This window comes from Momordica charantia, assembly GCF_013281855.1.
Source record: "Momordica charantia cultivar OHB3-1 chromosome 5 unlocalized genomic scaffold, Mcharantia_2.0 BLBB01000005.1, whole genome shotgun sequence".
NCBI lineage: Eukaryota > Viridiplantae > Streptophyta > Magnoliopsida > Cucurbitales > Cucurbitaceae > Momordica > Momordica charantia.
This window is the reverse complement of record NW_028275163.1, coordinates 8,798,151-8,817,337: the sequence shown is the minus strand read 5'-3', so window position 1 is coordinate 8,817,337 and position 19,187 is coordinate 8,798,151. Positions and strand designations below refer to the sequence as shown.

The following is a 19,187-nucleotide window of genomic DNA, read 5'->3' as shown; positions in this document are numbered from 1 at the left end:
AGGATTCAAATTACTTCTCTATTCATTATCTTTAATCTTTCGGCCTTCAGATAAAATTGAAGTTGAGAATTTGGTAGTCAGCAATAATTCATGCCTTGTGGAGACGATACTCAATTCACTTCTATATTACTTGTGACGATTCGTACACTTGCGAATTTCGAACAACAAGTTTTTGGTGCCGTTGCTGGGGAATGAATTTTTTACTAATATAGAAATCGAAAGCTTTCGTATTTATCTAATTTTTTTTTTGTTTATTAATTTGTTTTTTTGTTTCATTGAGGAAGTGGAGCAAGTGCATGTGAAAATTTGGAAGCATTAATCTTTTTCCTATTGATTTTGAGATCGAGCGCACTTGTCAAAGAAACAGAAAAGAAAAGAAAGAGCATGCTGCACAAGAAAGTGAGAGGATGGCAGAAGGCAGAGAAAATGAGAATCGAACCTTGAAGGATTATGTGTTGCCGAATGTAATTGAGATAAATTCAGCTATTCGAAGGTCTGTAATTCAAGCGAACAATTTTGAGATCAAGCCGGCTACACTTCAGATGATCCAGACTTCAGTACAATGTTGTGGATTACCTAGTGAAGATCCAAATGCTTATATCACAATTTTTTTGGAGATCTGCGATACATTCAAATATAATAGAGTGACAGATGAGACTATCAAACTAAGGCTTTTTCTATTCTCTGTAAAGGACCGAGCTAAGCAATGGTTGAAGTCTCTATCGGCAGATTCAATTCAGACATGGAATGATTTGGCTAAAAAATTCCTTGCCAAGTTCTTTCCACCTGCCAAGTCGTCTAAGATTCAAGTTAAGATTAATAACTTTGCTCAGTTTGAGGGAGAGACACCGTATAAAGCACGAGAAAGATACAACGAGCTCCTAAGAAAGTGCCCCCACCATGGGTTACCTAAATGGATGCAAATGCAAAATTTTTATAATGGATTAGATAATGGACCAAGAACTACGATTGACGCAGCATCGGAGGGGCTTTCATGGGTAAAACTAAAAATGGAGCATATAACTTGTTAGGAGGAAATGACATTGAACAACTACCAGTGGCATAGTGAGAGATCAACTCAAAAAAGGTCAATTGGAGTAAATGAGGTGGATGCTATCACTGCATTAACCGTGCAGGTTGCTTCACTTTCCAAGTAGCTGCAAGCAAGCCATTTAGGAGTAAATGATATTCAAACACCATTTGTATTGTGTAGTACTGCCATGGTAACCATAAGAGCGAAGATTGTCAAGTGGTAAATCCATTTATGCAAGGCCAACATGAGCAAGCTCATTTTGTGAGCAAGCTCATTTTGTGAGCAAGCTCATTTTGTTGGGAATTTTAATCATCAGCCAAACAATCCATGTTCTAACACATATAATTCAAGTTGGCGCAACCACCTAAATTTCTCACGGTGGCAGAATCAGAATCAGAACCAAAACATTACTCTTCCTCCACCGGGGTTCCAACAGCCAGAAAATAAGAATAACCTTGAAGAAGTGATGTTGCAAATGGCAAATAACACAAATTAGTTTATGGTGGAAACGAAGACCAACTTTCAAAATCAAGCAGCATTCGTTCGAAATTTGGAGATACAAGTTGGTCAATTGGCAAATATGATGACCAATCGTCAACAAGGAAACTTACCAAGCACAACAGAAGTGAATCCTAAAGAGTAGTGCAAGGCCATTATTTGGAGAAGTGGCAAAACAGTTGAAGCACAAGTTGGAAAGGAAAAGAGCACAATTGTCGAAGCCTCACCATCTGAAGTTCCAGTAGCACTTGAGGAACAAACTAATCAAATGATCCATCCACAAGAAGAGGAAAAAATATCCTCAACGTCTTAGAAAGGGCAAACTAGATAAGTAGTTCTCTAAATTTATAGATGTTTTCAATAAACTTCATATTAATATTCTTTTTGCAAATGTCCTTGAACAGATGCCAAGCTATGTGAAGTTTATGAAAGAAATTTTGTCGAATAAGAGGAAGCTGGAAGAATATGAGACAGTGGCACTTACTGGAAACTGTAGTGCTACCTGTAACAAAAATTGCCTCAAAAGCTAAAAGATCTAGGGAGTTTTACAATTCCATGTTCTATTGGCAATTTCACTTTTGAGAAAGCATTATGTGATTTGGGGGCAAGTATAAATTTGATGCCTTTGTCTATTTTCAGGAGGCTTGGATTGGGAGAAGCAAGCCCAACGATGGTGACTTTGCAATTGGCAGATCGATCCATTAAACACCCAAAAGGAATCATTGAGGACGTCTTGGTAAAGGTAGACAAGTTCATTTTTCTTGCTGACTTCGTTGTTCTTGACATGGATGAAGATAGAGAAGTCCCAATCATATTGGGAAGACCATTTTTAGCAACAGGACGGGCACTCATTGATGTTCAAAAAGGTGAACTGTGTTTGAGGGTGCAAGGTGAAGAAGTCACATTCAATGCGTTTAATGCCATAAAGTATCCGAGAGTGAGTGATTGTTGTTTTTGCATTGATCTATTGGACTCTTTGGTTTCAAAGCAGTCAGATACATGGACAACACTACTTGAGGTAAGCCTTATCCACTCTAACCCTGAGGCACTATAAAATGTAGAAGTGATGAAATGTGTAAAGTGGTTGGATTCGTTAAGCCCATTTGAGAGAAAACGATATGAATCTCTAGAACAAGCTCCATCTAAGCACCCACCTTCAATAGAAAAGGCCCCCACTTTAAAGTTGAAGTTGCTACCATCACACCTTAGATATACATATTTGGGTGAAGAGTCTACTATCCCTGTAATTGTTTCAGCTGGGTTGTTTAGTGAAGATGAAGACAAATTGCTACGCGTGCTGAGGAAACACAAACTAGCAATAGGATGGTCGTTGGCAGATATCAAGGGTATCAACCCTTCATTGTACATGCATAGGATTTTGTTAGAAGAGGGCACTCTACCATCAATTGAAGTGCAGAGGAGACTCAATCCGAAAATGAAAGAAGTGGTAAGAGGTGAAATTTTGAAATGGCTCGATGAAGGAATAATTTACCCCATTTCAGATAGTGCTTGGGTGAGTCTAGTGCATGTAGTTCCAAAGAAAGGCGGAATGACTAGAGAATGAGAATAATGAGTTGATCCCTACAAGACTGGTGACTGGTTGGAGAATTTGCATAGATTACAGAAAGTTAAATAAAGCAACAAGGAAAGATCATTTTCCTTTGCCTTTTTATTGACCAGATGTTGGACCGGTTAGCAAGGCATGATTATTATTGTTTCCTTGATGGATATTCCGGGTATCATCAGATAGCAATTGCACCAGAGGATCAAGAGAAGACCACCTTCACGTGCCCGTACGGTACCTTCACATTTAGGAGGATGCCATTTGGTTTATGCAATGCACCAGCCAATTTTCAAAGGTGCATGATTGCCATCTTTTCAGACATGGTTGAGAAATGTATTGAGGTATTTATGGATGATTTTTCTGTATTTGGTGTTTCATTTGATAATTGCCTCATTAATTTAGAAATGGTGTTGAAAAGATGTGAGCAATCTAACATTGTATTGAATTGGAAAAAATGTCATTTTATGATTCGAGAAGGTATTGTGCTAGGACATAAAATTTCTTCCAGAGGCATTGAGGTGGATAGAGCAAAAATAGAAACAATTGAGAAATTGCCACCGCCTGTTTTAGTCAAGGGAGTGAGGAGCTTTCTAGGCCATGCTGGGTTTTACAGGAGGTTCATAAAAGACTTTTCCAAAATTACTAAACCTCTTTCGAATCTATTGGTGCAAGGGTATACAGTTCCAATTTGATGATGTATGTCTGAAAGCTTTTAATTTATTGAAAGAAAAGCTTGTGTCAGCTCCTATAGTTGTAATTCTAGATTGGGATCGTCATTTTTAGTTAATGTGTGATGCTAGTGATTATGCTGTGGGGGCTGTACTAGAACAGAGGAGGGATAAAGTTTTTCATGTCATATATTATGCAAGTAGGACTCTAAATGATGCCCAATTGAATTATGCCACAACAGAAAAAGAGTTGCTTGCCATAGTATTTGCATTTGATAAATTTAGATCATATTGGATTGGTAGTAAAGTCATTCTATTCACTGATCATTCTGCTATTAAGTATCTGATGACCAAGAAAGATGCAAAACCTAGGCTCATTAGGTGGGTTCTTCTTTTTCAAGAGTTTGATCTTGAAATTAAGGATAAAAAGAGGTCAGAAAATTTGGTAGCAGATTATTTGTCTAGGCTTGAATTACCAACTGAAATTGAATCTTTGAAAAAGCCTATTGATGATGATTTTCCCGATGACAAAAGCATGACATGACAAGCACATAAGGAGAAAGAACTTTGTCCCTGGGCAAAAAGTTTTACTCTACAATTCAAGACTCAAGTTATTCCGAGGAAAATTGAAATCAAGATGGTCGAACCCGTTCATGGTGGTCCAAATTTGCACTCATGGAGCGCTTGAAGTTAGAAATGAGAATGGTGAAACATTCAAGGTGAATGGACAACGTTTGAAGTCATATATGCACAACGAGTTTGTCAATGAGAAGACTTCAATCTTGCTAGATCAAGTATAGAGGAGGCGTTGTCAGGCTGAAGATACTAAACAAAGTGATTATTCGGAGGCAACCCAAAGTAAAGTTTCTTTCGTTTGTTTTTGTTTATTCACTTTATGTTAGTCTTATTTAGTTATTTATTAATTATTATTTTTTTAATTTTTCTTGATTGCTTGCAGGTTTAAAAAAAAATTGCAGGTATGGGCGTGCAAATAGAATGCCCGGCATTTAGGCGCATGTAGTGGGCGTCTTGGCACCGCCGTGTTGCCAAAAAAAAAATTAGCATTTTTTTAAAAAATACGGGGCTGGGTTTTTAAACCCTAACCCAGCCCCTGCTTCGAACAACCCCCCCCCCCCCCCCTCAAATCCCCAAATTTTTTTTCCTTCTCAATCTCAGCTTAAACCTTATTTCCCTTCCTGATTCTTGTTGATTCTAGGCTCCTCTCCTCCACTAATGTGGATTCTTGTACATTTTCTCATGGGTTTTCTTCTCAATGCTTCATGGGTCTCTCTTCCAAGTTTGCTTTCGATCTAGAGCGTGGTTTAAACGGAAATATTCTGGGTTTCCAAGCATTTGAGTTTTGAACGTTGGTTTGCCATAGTTTCTTGTTGGTGGAAGGTTTCCTTCTTGTTTTTAAGAAACTCATTGTGTTGTGAGGTGGTTTCAAGGAGTCCTAGGAGTTGGGTGGGATAAATTTTGTAGCAAAAAATTTGAGGGAAGTCTCTATCATGGCTCCTAAACGATTAAAAGTTGGAATTTCCTCTGAATCATTTGACAAAAACTGTTTTGTTGACATTGAGGTAGCCTGCTCTTATTTAGATTTAGTGGTTAAGCGAAGTATAGTGGCAGAGAGGGGTTTGCAACCTTGTTATGTTGACCAGTCTAATATTTTTAGAAACATTGAGCAGCGAGGGTGGGAAGAGTTTGTCAAATCACTCTAATCTGCTGTGGTCCCCATTGTGAGAGAATTTTATACAAATTTGAAAGAGGGGAGCACTAAGAGCTTTGTTAGAAAGAAGATGGTTGCTTTTGATTTTTCCACCATCAATAAAATTTACAACTTACTAGACATTGATCAGGATGAGTACAACACTTATGCAGCAGATGAATTAGATTATGACGAGGTTATTGCGACGTTGTGTAAACCCGGTACCCAGTGGAAAACCCATCGGGAGGAGAAGTTGAGTTTCAAAACGTCTGAGTTAAGTGTGACTAATAAAGTGTGGCATAATTTCATTTGAGCCCGATTCCTTCCCACGACCCATGTGAGTGATGTCACAAAGGATCGAGCATGTTAGCATTAATATTTTTGTTATTATTATTATTTGTCTTTGAGGGTAGATTAGTCTTTTCTTATTTTAGGGTTAGCGAACAAGCATTATATGTGTATTCGAAGACAATTTTGTTAATAAATAAAACCCTAATTTTATCTCCTTATGTTTTGCCTCCATTATCGAAGCCATTAGTTAATCGGCGAGTGAGGGAATTTCATGTGAGGTTTCGAAGATGTTGAATTTGCAGTCAATTTCGTGAAACAATTGAATTCAGATTTTTCGTGGAGGCGTCAGTAATTTTGAATGGTTTGTATTTGAGTTTTGGATTTTGTGCATCGAGGGAGCATCAGTGAATACGCTTTTGAGTTTTGAATTATGATATGTGCTTTGGAATTTGGAATTCTGATAAGTGCTTTGGAATTTGGAAGCTTTGTTTTTAATTTGATTTTGGAATCATTCTGATTTGTTCTTGGATGTGGTACCCACAATTTTTTGTGGATTGTGGATTGGAAGTTCACGTCGATTTTGAGTGTTCGACGTAGTGCATAGTGCACTTTTTCTTTTTTTTTTTTTTAAGAATCCTCGGAATTGGCATTAATAGAATTCTCAAAATTAAGCACATTTGAAGCTTACATTGCTCTGAGAGACTCACAGCGCTTGGTCCAATTTCTTATGGCTCTTCATCATGATTTTGAACCATTACGTGGGTCGATTTTACATCGTACTCCTCTCCATTCTGTTGATGCAGTGGTTAGTGAATTATTAGCAGAGGAGATTCGTCTTAAGTCCCAAAAAGATAAGAGCAACCTCCTCAGAGTCAATCCGTTTTTGTTACTCCACAACGATCTTCAACTGGTGTCACATAGAAGAATTCTCACACAAAGGTTTCTTATGACGAGTGTGTGTTATGCAAAAAGAACGGTCATTGGAAGGCTCACTGTCCGTTGTTGTTGAATAAGGTGGGTAAATCGCAACAGAAGCAGCAGCAACAACATCATCCGCCATCCCAGCAGCAGCAGCAATCTTCGCAACCCACTCCATGGACATATCGAGCGCTTCAGTCCAATAATGGAGTGGCGGCCCCATCTTTGGATCCCTACATGTTTGAGCAGTTTTAGAAGTTCTTGGTTTCACAGCCTCATGCTATGTCTGCCTCGTCTTCTAAAGGCTTGTCATCGCTTGATACTTCAGGTATATCCTCTACCTTATGAGTATTGGATTCAGGTGCCTCTCATCATATGTCTCCTAGTTTGTCCTCTTTTGTTTCTTTGTCTTCTCATTCTTTTGTACCAATCGTGACTGCTGATGGCACTCCTATATCATTAGTAGGTGTCGGCACAATTGTTACTCCTTCTGTGTCTCTCTCTGATGTTTTCTATATTATAGTCTTACTTTGAACCTTGTCTCTGTTAGTCAATTATGTAAATCTGGATACTTAATTTCTTTTTCGTCTTCCACTTGTTCTATACAGGACCTGCAGTCTCAGAAGAAGATTGGGACAGGCCGTAGGCAGGGGGACTATATGTTATGGATCAACTCAAAGTATCAGGTGTTGTAGCTTCTAGTGTGGATTCATCCTCTGTTCGTTTGAGTAGTTCATCTTCAACTTTTTATTTGTGGCATTCTCGTTTGGGTCATGTTTCTACATCTCGTTTACGTTTCTTAGTGTCTACAGGAGCTTTGGGATATTTAGACAGTCATGATATTTCTGACTGTAGTGGTTGTAAACTTGCAAAATTCTCAGCTTTACCTTTCAATAATAGTACTTCTGTTTCTCTTCCTCCATTTGATCTTGTCCATTCTGATGTGTGGGGGCCGTCTCCTATACCCACTAAAGGGGGTTCCAGATACTATGTTTCGTTTATTGATGATTATACTCGTTATACTTGGATTTATCTAATGAAACATAGGTCCGACTATCTTAATATTTTCAATAACTTTCGAGTTATTGTGAAAACTCAACATTCCGCTGTCATCAAGTGTTTTCGTTGTGATTTTGGGGGGGGGGGGTGAATACACTTCTAATGCCTTTTCCCATTTACTTGCTTCGGATGGGACTTTACATCAGACCTCTTGTACTGACACTCCTCAGTAAAATGGTGTTGCTGAGAGAAAACGTTGCCATCTTGTTGAAACTACCCGATCATTTTTGTTATCAGCCGATGTTCCAAACGAATTTTGGGTACCGCCACGCATGTGGTAAATATAATCCCGATATCACTTAATTTAGGTTTGTCTCCCTTTGAAAAATTATATGGACATGCACCTGATTATTCCTCATTGCGTGTCTTTGGTTGTACTTGTTTTGTTCTTTGTCCACACGTTGAGCGCAATAAGTTGTCTCCTAAATCGGCCTTATGTGTTTTTTTGGGTTATGGTATTGGTCAAAAGGGATATCATTGTTTTGATCCAATTAGTCAAAAATTGTATGTCTCTCGTCATGTTGTGTTTTTAGAACATATTCCTTTTTTCTCCATTCCTACTAGTTCCCATCACTTGTAACATTCAGATCTCATTCACATTGATCCATTTCATACTGACACTGAAGAAGCTCCATCCATTACTCCGGCTGCCCCTACTGATAGCTCAACATAATCTGGTACTTTAATTGTTGACAGATCCACATCTCACTCTCCGCTTCCTATGGCTGCTCAATCATCTCCTGAAGTTGCGGATGCTCCTCCACTTCGTCGGTCCACTCGAGTTCGTAAGTCCACTAAACTGCCAGATTTTGAATATTCCTCTTATTCTAGCTCTTTTGCTTCTTTTGTTACTTCAATTCATCATCTCTTTGAGCCTTCATCTTTTAAAGAGGATGTTTGTGATCCACTTTGGCAGAATGCTATGGCTGAGGAACTTAATGCTTTACATCAGACTCATACATGGGATTTGGTACCGCTACCATCTGGAAAACGTACTATTGGCCCTCGTTGAGTCTATAAGATTAAAACTAAATCTGATGGATCTATTGAACGATACAAAGCTCGACTTGTTGCTAAAGGTTACTCCCAAGAGTATGGCATGGATTATGAAGAAAAATTTGCTCCTGTTGCAAAAATGATTACTATCCGCACTATGATCGCAGTGGCTTCTGTTTGCCGATGGAGAATATATCAGATGGATGTCAAGAATGCTTTTTTGAATAGTGATCTTCATGAAGAAGTTTATATGACTCATTCTCCTGGTGTTGTTCACAAACCTAATGAAGTTTGTAGGCTTCGAAAAGCACTCTATAGGCTAAAACAAGCACCTCGTGCTTGGTTTGAAAAGTTCTCCACAGTTGTTACTTCACTCGGTTTTATCTTTAGTCATCATGATTCCGCATTGTTTGTTAAATGTACAAGTTCCGGTCATATTTTGTTGTCATTGTATGTTGATGACATGATCATTACTGGTGATAATTATGATGGAATAAAATCTTTAAAGTCTGATCACTCTCGTTCTTTTGCTATGAAAGACTTAGACATGCTGCGCTACTTTCTTGGTATTGAGGTTGCTTATTCTCCTAAAGGTTATCTCTTATCTCAGTCAAAGTATATATAGCTAATTTGTTTGATCGTGCACGTCTCACTAACAACAGGACTGTTTCTACTCCTTTAGAGCCCAATGCTATATTCTTCGTCGGATGGTGTTCTTTTGTCAGATTCCAGTTTTTATCGTACTATTGTTGGTAGTTTGGTCTATCTAACTGTGACTCGTCCAGACATTGCACACGCAGTTCATGTGGTTAGTCAGTTTGTCACTTCTCCTACTACAGTTCATTGGTCTGCTGTTCTTCGTATTCTCAAGTATCTTCGAGGCACTCAGTTTCAGAGCCTCTTGTTTCCCTCCACGTCATCTTTAGAGTTGCGCGCTTACTTTTATGCTGATTGGGTTGGTGATCCTACTGATCGCAAGCCAACCACTAGATTCTATATTTTCCTTGGTGATTCACTTATTTCATGGAAGAGTAAGAAACAAGATGTTATTTCTCGATCTTCTTCAGAAGATGAGTATCGTGCCATAGCCTCGACTACTTTTGAATTTGTTTGGTTACGTTGGCTACTTGCAGATATGGGCGTTTATCTTCATCATCCTACTCCCTTACATTGTGACAACCATAGTGCCATTCAGATTGCGCGCAATTCAGTTTTTCATGAGCGAACCAAACATATTGAGATTGATTGTCACGTCACTCGCCATCATCTCCAGCATGGCTCTATTACATTGCCTTTTGTTCCTTCATCTCTACAAACTGCTGTTATGTTTACCGAGGCACACTCCGCTTCGTGCTTTCGTTATTTATCTGACAAACTCTCAATGCTTATCGCTGTAGCATTGTGAGTTTGCGAGGGAATGTTAGCATTAATATTTTTGTTATTATTGTCTTTTCTTATTTTAGGGTTAACGAACTTATATAAGCATCATACTCTGTATTCGAAGACAATTTAATTGTTAATAAATAAAACCCTAATTTTATTTCCCTGTTTTCAGAGAAATCCCTCTTTATGCCATTGTAATAGGAAACTCCATTGATGTGGGGAGAATCATTCAGCAATCCATAAAGCATGCCAAGCGGGCATTGACCACAGGTGGCTTGGGTCACCCTTCGTTGATCACAGCTTTATTTAAGGCAGCTGAAGTGGTGTGGGGACCAGATGATGAACTACAACACCCAAGGGCAATTATGGACAGGAATTATATATTGGGCCTAAAAGGATGGGATTCCGATGATGATGCTCCCATTGAGCAATATAATATGGAGGCTCATTCTTTAAGGGATGCTAGGGTGTCGTTGTCTTTGCAGGAGAGATTTGAAAGAATGGAGAAGCGTCAACAAAGACAGTATGCCTATAAAAATCAATTTAATGCCCGCCTTATTCAGATGATGATGCAACAAGGATTTAATCAAGGGCCCGAGCCGGTTCAGTTTCCTGATTCGCCGCAGGCTTCTAACGACAATGTTGACCCATGAGGCGATGCGCCACTCAGGGAAGTCTCAGTATCCCCTACCCTATTTTTCTTTACTTGTCTTTATCCAATTTCATACATTGGGGACAATGCATGTTTTAGGTTTGGGGGTGGTGTGATTCCTTGTTGACCTCTGGTAGACAATGATAGCTGGTGATAACAATTGTAGTTTTTGCTCTTACGAAATAAATTTAAATTATTTTCAAGCATGCTGAAGTTGTGGACTACAGAGTTGGTTTGACTTTATTTTTTGCCCTTTTACAATCTTATGAGCACATAATTTTGAGTACCTTGTTTCTCATTGTCTAGAAGTTGCGCTTAGCTGGTTTTATCATTCATGAAAAGCATGCTAAATCTTTATTAATGCACCATTCGGGTGTGTCTTGTTAGTACCTTATGCCGATAATGATAATTAAGGAATTGAGGAAATTTAATGTTTGTTGTTCACACAAGCCGTGAGCCATTTGTCATTGTGTTTGTTTAATACCAATCCTTCACAAGTTCAAAGCCCGAACGATGACTCCGTACGATGGGTCAGGAGAACCTGTCTCATACGTGGAGATATTTGAGGGGAAGATGGACTTTTTGGCGACCAGTGATGCAATAAAGTGTCGATCCTTCCAGATTGCTTTAGAAGGCTCAGCTCGGCTTTGGAACAGTAGTTGAAACCGAAGTCCATCAACAGTTGCGTAAAATGTTAATTAACTAGTTCTCGGCCCGACAACTGATTAAGCTACCCACATCTCACCTCGGCACGGTGAAGCAGCAGGATCAAGAGTCTTTAACCGATTATATTACTTGGTTCATGGATGAACACGTGAAAATGGTGAACTGTACTGACGAGATGACTATTATATACTTCACACCGGGTTGAATGACAAAAATCTTGTGGTCGAGCTCGACAGCAACCCAGCCACTTCATTGAATTAGGTCCTGATCCAAGCTCGGAGGTACATCGATGGCCTAGAGCTTTGGAAGGCCAATGGTGGGAAGCGCTACAGCAGTTGAGACGATAAGTCTCAAAAGCGGCAAGATGACGACAGAAGTTCAAATTGCCAAACCGATGACAAGTCAGACTGCCGCAATGACGGTAGATCCGAGTCCAATAAAGGGCCTCGGTTCGATAAATATATGCCAACCAACAAACCCATAGTTGAGATCTTAGAAGCTGTGGAAGAAGGCGACTTTGAGAACTTACTCTCGCCGCCCGGAAAGACTCGAAAGCTTGAAGCAAAGAAAGATAAGACCAAATATTGTAGGTTCCACAAAGACCATGGCCATGACACGTTGACCTGTTACGCACTCAAGGATCAGATTGAAGACCTAATTCGATGAGGGTACCTTAAAAAATTCATCGGCTCACGAGACAGGGATGAGTCCATTAGGTCTAACAAAGACGACCAAAGGGAGAGGACCTGATCGCCACCTCGACGCAATGGGGATTGACCCGCAATCATTAACACAATCGTCGGAGAACCCAATGGTGGCAAGTCGGAACAGAAGCACAAGGCCTTGATCCGAGAGGCAACGCATGAGGTCTGTACCTTGTACTCGAGAGAGTTGAGCCTGCCTATTCTGTTCGATGAGCAAGATGCTGAGGGTGTTCACATGCCTTACAATGACGCCCTAGTCATCGCCCCACTAATTGACTACGTTGTGGTCAAGCGTGTTCTCATTGATGGAGGAGCCTCAACCAATGTACTTCCATGTCAGTATATTCAGCTTTAGGATGGGAGCGAGCTCAGCTGAAGCCGAGACCTACACCTTTGGTCGGATTCGCGGGAGAGTCTGTAACCGCTGAGGGTTGTATCTCATTTACGGTCACCATCGGCGAAGAGGAGCAACAGGTCACATTAATCGCCGATTTATAGTGATCGATTGGACCTCGACATACAAGGCCACACAGGGCCGACCCTTCATACACCAATTGAAAGCAATCCCCTAAACCTATCAATAGATGATGAAATATCCAACGGTAACCGGGATAGCTACAATCCGAGGCGAGCATAAGATGTCAAGCGAATATTATGTCGCGGCATTAAAAGGCTTCACTACCCATGCAGCTATCACAGCTGAGGTCCCACCGCGGGATGACCCGACCCGCGGGACACCAACCGAAGAACTTGAGCTTGTGCCACTACTGAGCCCAGATAGACAATTCAGCATCGACACCAAGTTAAGGGCAGAGACTAGGATGAAGCTCGTCAACTTATTGCGAGCCAACGCAACGTATTTGCATGAATGCATGAGGACATGCCAAGGATCGACCCGAGCATCATGATACATAGGTTAAATGTGGACCCCTCTTTTAGACCTCTAAAGCAAAAGCGTCGGCCTATCGACGTTGAGCGTAGCCTTGTAATAGGTAGTGAGGTTAATAAGCTCTTACGAACTGATTTTATAAATGACATTCACTACCCTGTGTGGCTCTCTAATGTAGTACTAGTTAAAAAAGCTAACGGTAAATGGCGAGTTTGCATTGACTTCACGAGTCTGAACAAACCTTGTCCGAAGGATAGCTTTCCTCTACCTCAGATCGATCAGCTCGTCGATGCCACCACCGGTCACGAGCTACTTACTTTCGTGGACGCGTACTTAGGCTACAACCAAATTAAAATGCACGTACCTGACCAAGAGCACACCTCGTTCGTGACAGACCAGGGGCTCTATTACTATAAAGTCATGCCCTTTGGTCCTAAGAACGTTGGAGCCACATATCAGGGTATGGTGAACATGATGTTTGCCAAGCAGATCGATTGGAACATGGAAGTATATATGGATGACATGCTGGTAAAGAGCAAACAGGTCGGCTCACACATAGCCGACCTAACCGAAGCGTTTGATGTCATCCGTCGTTACAAGATGAAGCTGAACCCAGATGAGTGTGCCTTCGGCGTGGCTTCGGATAAATTTCTCAACTTCATGGTAAACCAATGAGGGATCGTAGATAACCCAGATAAAATTCGAGCTGCCCTAGAGATGGAGCCACCGAAGAATCTGAAGCATTTCCAACGCCTAAACGACAGAGTAGCCGCACTGAACTGTTTTGTTTCAAGGTCCATTGACAAGTATCCCTCATTCTTCAAGGTCTTGAGGAAAAGAGAGAAGCTTGAATGGACACCTGATTTCTCAGCTCACATGTGGCATGAGGTAATTAGATCATATGAGATGCACGTGTCTTATACTGCCAAAACACAACTTTCATCACCTCGGCCATGATTTCTTTGACCGAGCCAATCTTTTGACTAGCTGAACCGACCAAGCTGTATTAAGTATCGTTCCCCAAGTCATTGGTTGAATCGCTTGCTTTACTTCGACTCAGCCTCTTCTTCGACAAACTCCACGACAACACAAAGAGTTTCGCAGTAACCTTAAAGAGTCGTTCAGGCCTTGTCGGGAACATGGTCAGGGATTTTGCCTATAAAAAGGACCCATTTGCTCCATTTAAAAGTACGGGAATCCTAAATTCTTTCTTGAGTTTAGTTCGGCCAGCTACTGACTTTAGCATCGGAGTGTATTCTATCTTGCTGGTCACCTGACCACTTCATCCTTCGAGCAACCTTTAATCCGAGTCGAGGCTCGCAAAGTTGGGTCATTTTTCTGATCAAACAAATGGTGACTCTTGTTTGTGTTTCCATTTTCCATGGTTGATAAAGTTGAGAAGTCATATCTTGGACTTGGGTCGTTGTTATTATATTCCCTCATGTGGTGTTGGAGTTTTGTGAGGTGTTATGTAAGTGTTTATTTGATTACCAAGGAAACTTATATCTTCATTATGGTTCTGGAAAAATCTGTAACAGCAAGCGAAGCAAGATTCTTGTTTGCAACTGTTAGTGGCAGTATTATCAAATGGAAATGTGGTTTCATAACATGCCTTGAAATGTAAATGCAGTTATTTAGCGAATCAAAACACCTATATTCTATATGAGCATTGGTATATCTAATAAATACACACGAATATGTTTTCTTTTAGTGAATTTTTTGCTGTTTGGGAGGTTTCTTCGGTAAGGAAGAAGCACCTACATACAAGAATCTCAAATGCCATTATAGTTAGGTTTTATTTACCATACAACTTTTGAAAAAGGGAATCCATGTTTAATAACTTTGTGAGCATCCTATTTATGAGAAAAGGTGTTGTAAAGAATGCATCAACCTAATTTTTTAATGGCATGTGAGATTGGAAGAGAATGATCAAACTGGTTTCTACAATGTATGTGCTTATGTTTTCTCTCCACCACACCATTGTTGAGGGGTCTAAAGACAAGAAAATTGATGTATCCTGTTTTATTCAAAGGTTTATTTTTGAGACCTAAAGTGTGAAATTCTCCCTCTTTGAAAAGTTTTGATTTTTCTATCTAGCTCATTTTCTACCAAGAATTGAAATTTGATAAAAGCAAGCAAGAAAGTCAGATTTCTTTCTTAACAGATGTATCCACTCAAATCTAGAGTAGAAATCTATGAAACTTGTACAGTATTTAAAGTGTTGGCAATAATAGATAGAAGCAAAACCCATCGCTGGTTGTAGTGAATTTTCTCGAAAGGGTTCAAACAAATATTCTTATTAAACTTAAAAAGGAAGTTCACAGTGCATTTGCCTAATTGGCAACTAGTGTAAATGTCCGTGTGCACTCTTAATCACAAATTTATCAGTAAAGAAAGAAATGCAGCAATTATTATCTCGTGTGAGCATACTAATGCATAGCAAATTAGTTTTCATTTTAGGCACAATCAAAACATTTTTTCAAGTTAATGGTCCTTATTTTGTTTTAGAAGATGTGTGTCTTTCGCTTTGGGCATAACCATACCTTAACGGTTTTGCTTTTGGTTTCACTCAAAAGACTTCATACCAATGGAGATGTTGTTGTAGTTCTTGTTATTGAGAGAGAAATGAGAAACTGGAGAAGTGTGTAAGTTTCATTCAATGATACTACATATTTATACAAACTCTAAGTCTAAAAATAGACTCAATTAATTCCACATAAAAAGCAACTACTCCACTAGCCATAAGAATAGCAACCTACCTAGTTGACTTGACTATACCAAAAATAACCCTAACAACTTCCTAGAAACTAGGACTTGGACTAGACAAATTCAAAAACTAAAAGAATCAAACTTGCAATTTGAGTTAACTTACATTCTCCTCCTAACTCAAATACAACAAACACCCAACTTGCTCCTAAGAGCTTGAAAACGACCCACACTAAAGGACTTAGTGAAGATATCTGCTATTTGCTCCTCTGAGCTGCAATGCACCAACTGAACTTCTCCTTCCTTCTGCATCTCTCTAAGAACGTAATACTTGATCTTAAAGTGCTTGGTCCTTCCATGAAAAACCGGATTCAATGAAATAGCTAAAGTGACTTGATTATCCACAAACACCTTCACATTCTCTTCTTTCTTTAGATGCAAGTCACGCATCAACTTCTTCAACCAAATAGCTTGGTTGACTGCTACTGTTGCTGCAATTAATTCAGCTTTTGTAGTTGACTGAGCCACTATATCTTGTTTTTTTTAACACCATGAGAAACACCCTGAGCCAAAAGTGAAACAATAGCCAGAGGTACTCTTCATATCATCTAATGACCCAGCCCAATCACTATCTGAGTAACCCTGCAACTCAAAATTTTCAACTTTATTGTATTTGATCCCAAAAGACAGTGTGCCTTTAAGATATCTCAAAACCCTTTTTCCAGCAACCATATGATTCTTGCTTGCACAGTGAAGAAAGATTGTTTGATCCTAACTCCATTGGACAAAACTCTCACAGGTGTATCACTTAGTTTCTCTCGGGAATATTTCACTAATCCTCACTCACAGATCCCTTAAGAATTTAAGGCTCTGATACCACTGTAGTTCTTATTATTGAGAGAGAAATGAGAAAGTCGGGAAGTGTGTAAGTTTCATTCAATAATACTACATATTTATAAAAACTCTAAGTCTATAAATAGACTCAACTAATTCCACATAAAAAGCAACTACTCCACTAGCTATAAGAATAGCAATCTACCTAGTTGACTTGACTATACCAAAAATAACCCTAACTACTTCCTAGAAACTAAGACTTGGACTAGACAAATTCAAAAACTAAAAGAATCAAACTTGCAATTTGAGTTAACTTACAGTTGTCCCTCACATATATACCCATGATATTCTCCTTCCCCAGCTAATGTGGGACTTTGTTTCTATTCCTTACAAACTTAACAATCTTCTCTTTGTACAAAGTTTTTACCGCAAGCCTCTCCTCAGGTAGTCATTCATTCGTCCAACTCTTATCCCAAGTCAACTCCTCTTCTTCGGAGCACATGACTGGTTGTCCGCTTCTAATAGAGTTCAACGACGGATGACACCCATGACTACATCTTCCGAAGCTCACCACTTCTTTGTTCGGCACTCAAGGATTTTACAAACACAAGTATATTTGATCATGACTCTAATACCAGATGTTGGTAGACATCGAGACAAGGGACCCTGCACATTCTCACAATGGTATGATATTGTCCACTTTGGGCATAATCAACTTTTCTTTTGGTTTCACGCAGAAAGCATCATACCAATGGAGAGATGTTGTCCCCTCACATATAATATCCATGATTTTCTTCTTCCCCAGCCAACGTGAGACTTTGTTTGCACTCCTTACAAGTCCAATATCTTTTTATTTGATTTCTTTTGCACCCCTTCTTTTTCTATGAGGTCGTGTTCCATACCAAGTATCCTTATCAATGGCAATACCTGTAATTTCCCATAAAGCTTGTAATTGGAAGAGTTTAGTTTTATTGAGATAAGACTTGCACATTGATAAAAGGATTGCACCGTCAGAGAAGTTTGTTGCTTGGCCATGGATCAACACTATTCTTTCGTTTGGAAGCTTTCTATCATGCTTGCTCTGATACATAAAAGGTTCGGAGCCTGATTACAGAAAATTGAAGAAATTCCTCTATTTTGTATTGAATTTCAGAATGTATTTTGAATTGAATTGAATTGTAAGGTTTCTCAGTAACCCTTCTATATACACACGGCAGAAGCTAGAATGGAAATCATCAAGAATTTGGTAAGTTTGGTGATCACAGAATTTGAAACAATAAAAGCAATTCTTAAAAGTAATAAAGAAGTGCTTGCTAAATTTACTACACACAATCAGTGTTTATGGGGAAGATAATAGCTATAGATACCAAATAAGGAGAAGATTATTTGACTTTATTTTGCCTGCTATCTGCAGATGTGGCTGTCGATTGTTCGTTGGCTGATTTTCTGCTGTCAGTGTAGAATTGCTAAGATTGAGATGGCAGAGCAAGGTTCTTTACAACCACCACGTCATATTTTCATTTTTGTTTTAACGGGAGACATAACACAAAGGGTTTCTTTCGAAACGGCTTTTAAGGTTTAAGAGTTAAACCTTTTTAGTTCACTGATACATACGTTGAAAAATTAACGGTCCTGTATAATTTTTCGAAATATCCAAACACAAAAAAAATATATATGTGCAAATGGGAAGAAAACTGTAAAAGCATAAGAATAACGATACAATAAGTTATACTGGTTCACAGGGCTACGTCCAGTCTTCCACTCAGATGTGGATAATCCACTAATAATAATTTAAGGATTGGACACAATAACTCTCCCAAAAAATATTTGCTGGAGGTCTCAACAAAAGCCCTATAATTACTTAGGAACGGGAATGAAAAACTCACAATAATCAAGATATTGTACCCTTAATAATATGATGTTGATCTCCCAATTTGCTGCCAACAATTCCGAGCCACTCCCACAAAAAATTGACAAAAAACCCCATTCGACTGCCACTAAAATTGCGGCCCCCCACAAAAGGTAAAACTCATATATATATATATGAGTATGTGAAACTTAAAAATAAGGGTTTGGACTTTGGTCTATTATTATTTGTTTTCGCTCCTTCCTTTTTATTTATTTATTTTATTTTGTATCCAAAAATCCCAACAATGTTACCCCGTTTTCACAACTCACACCACGTCATATCCATGTTTTCATTTTAATAAGAAAGTTAAGAGGAAATGTTACTTTCAAACCATTTTAAAAAGCTAAAAGAAATTAATTTTGAAACGACAGGAGCATTCACAATTGAAACCCACCCCAAAATTCAAGGCACTTCGTGTAATTAACTTGATGTATTTAGTTATATACATTGATTTCCCAAGTAGATAACAATCAGAAAAAAAATGGTTTAACAAAGATCAAATCCAAAAGTTGCACTTTCAACTTCAACTTCTAATTTTTCACTTGAACATGAACATCATCTTAAGCAAATTGAACAACACTTCAATTACACGTATATCCACCACAATCAATTCAAAACATGAAGTCAAACCTACTAATTATGCATGAATCTCAAATAACCCCTAATTAACCATGTCAAAATGTTTTAATATTCCAAGAACTACGAGAAA

The 19,187-nt window shown here is 39.0% G+C and overlaps 1 pseudogene; it reads left to right on the top strand.

The window, feature by feature from the left end:
- The first annotated feature begins 407 nt into the window (after window positions 1–407).
- Window positions 408–4,307, top strand: LOC148211246 (uncharacterized; annotated as a pseudogene).
- Window positions 4,308–19,187: the final 14,880 nt, after the last annotated feature.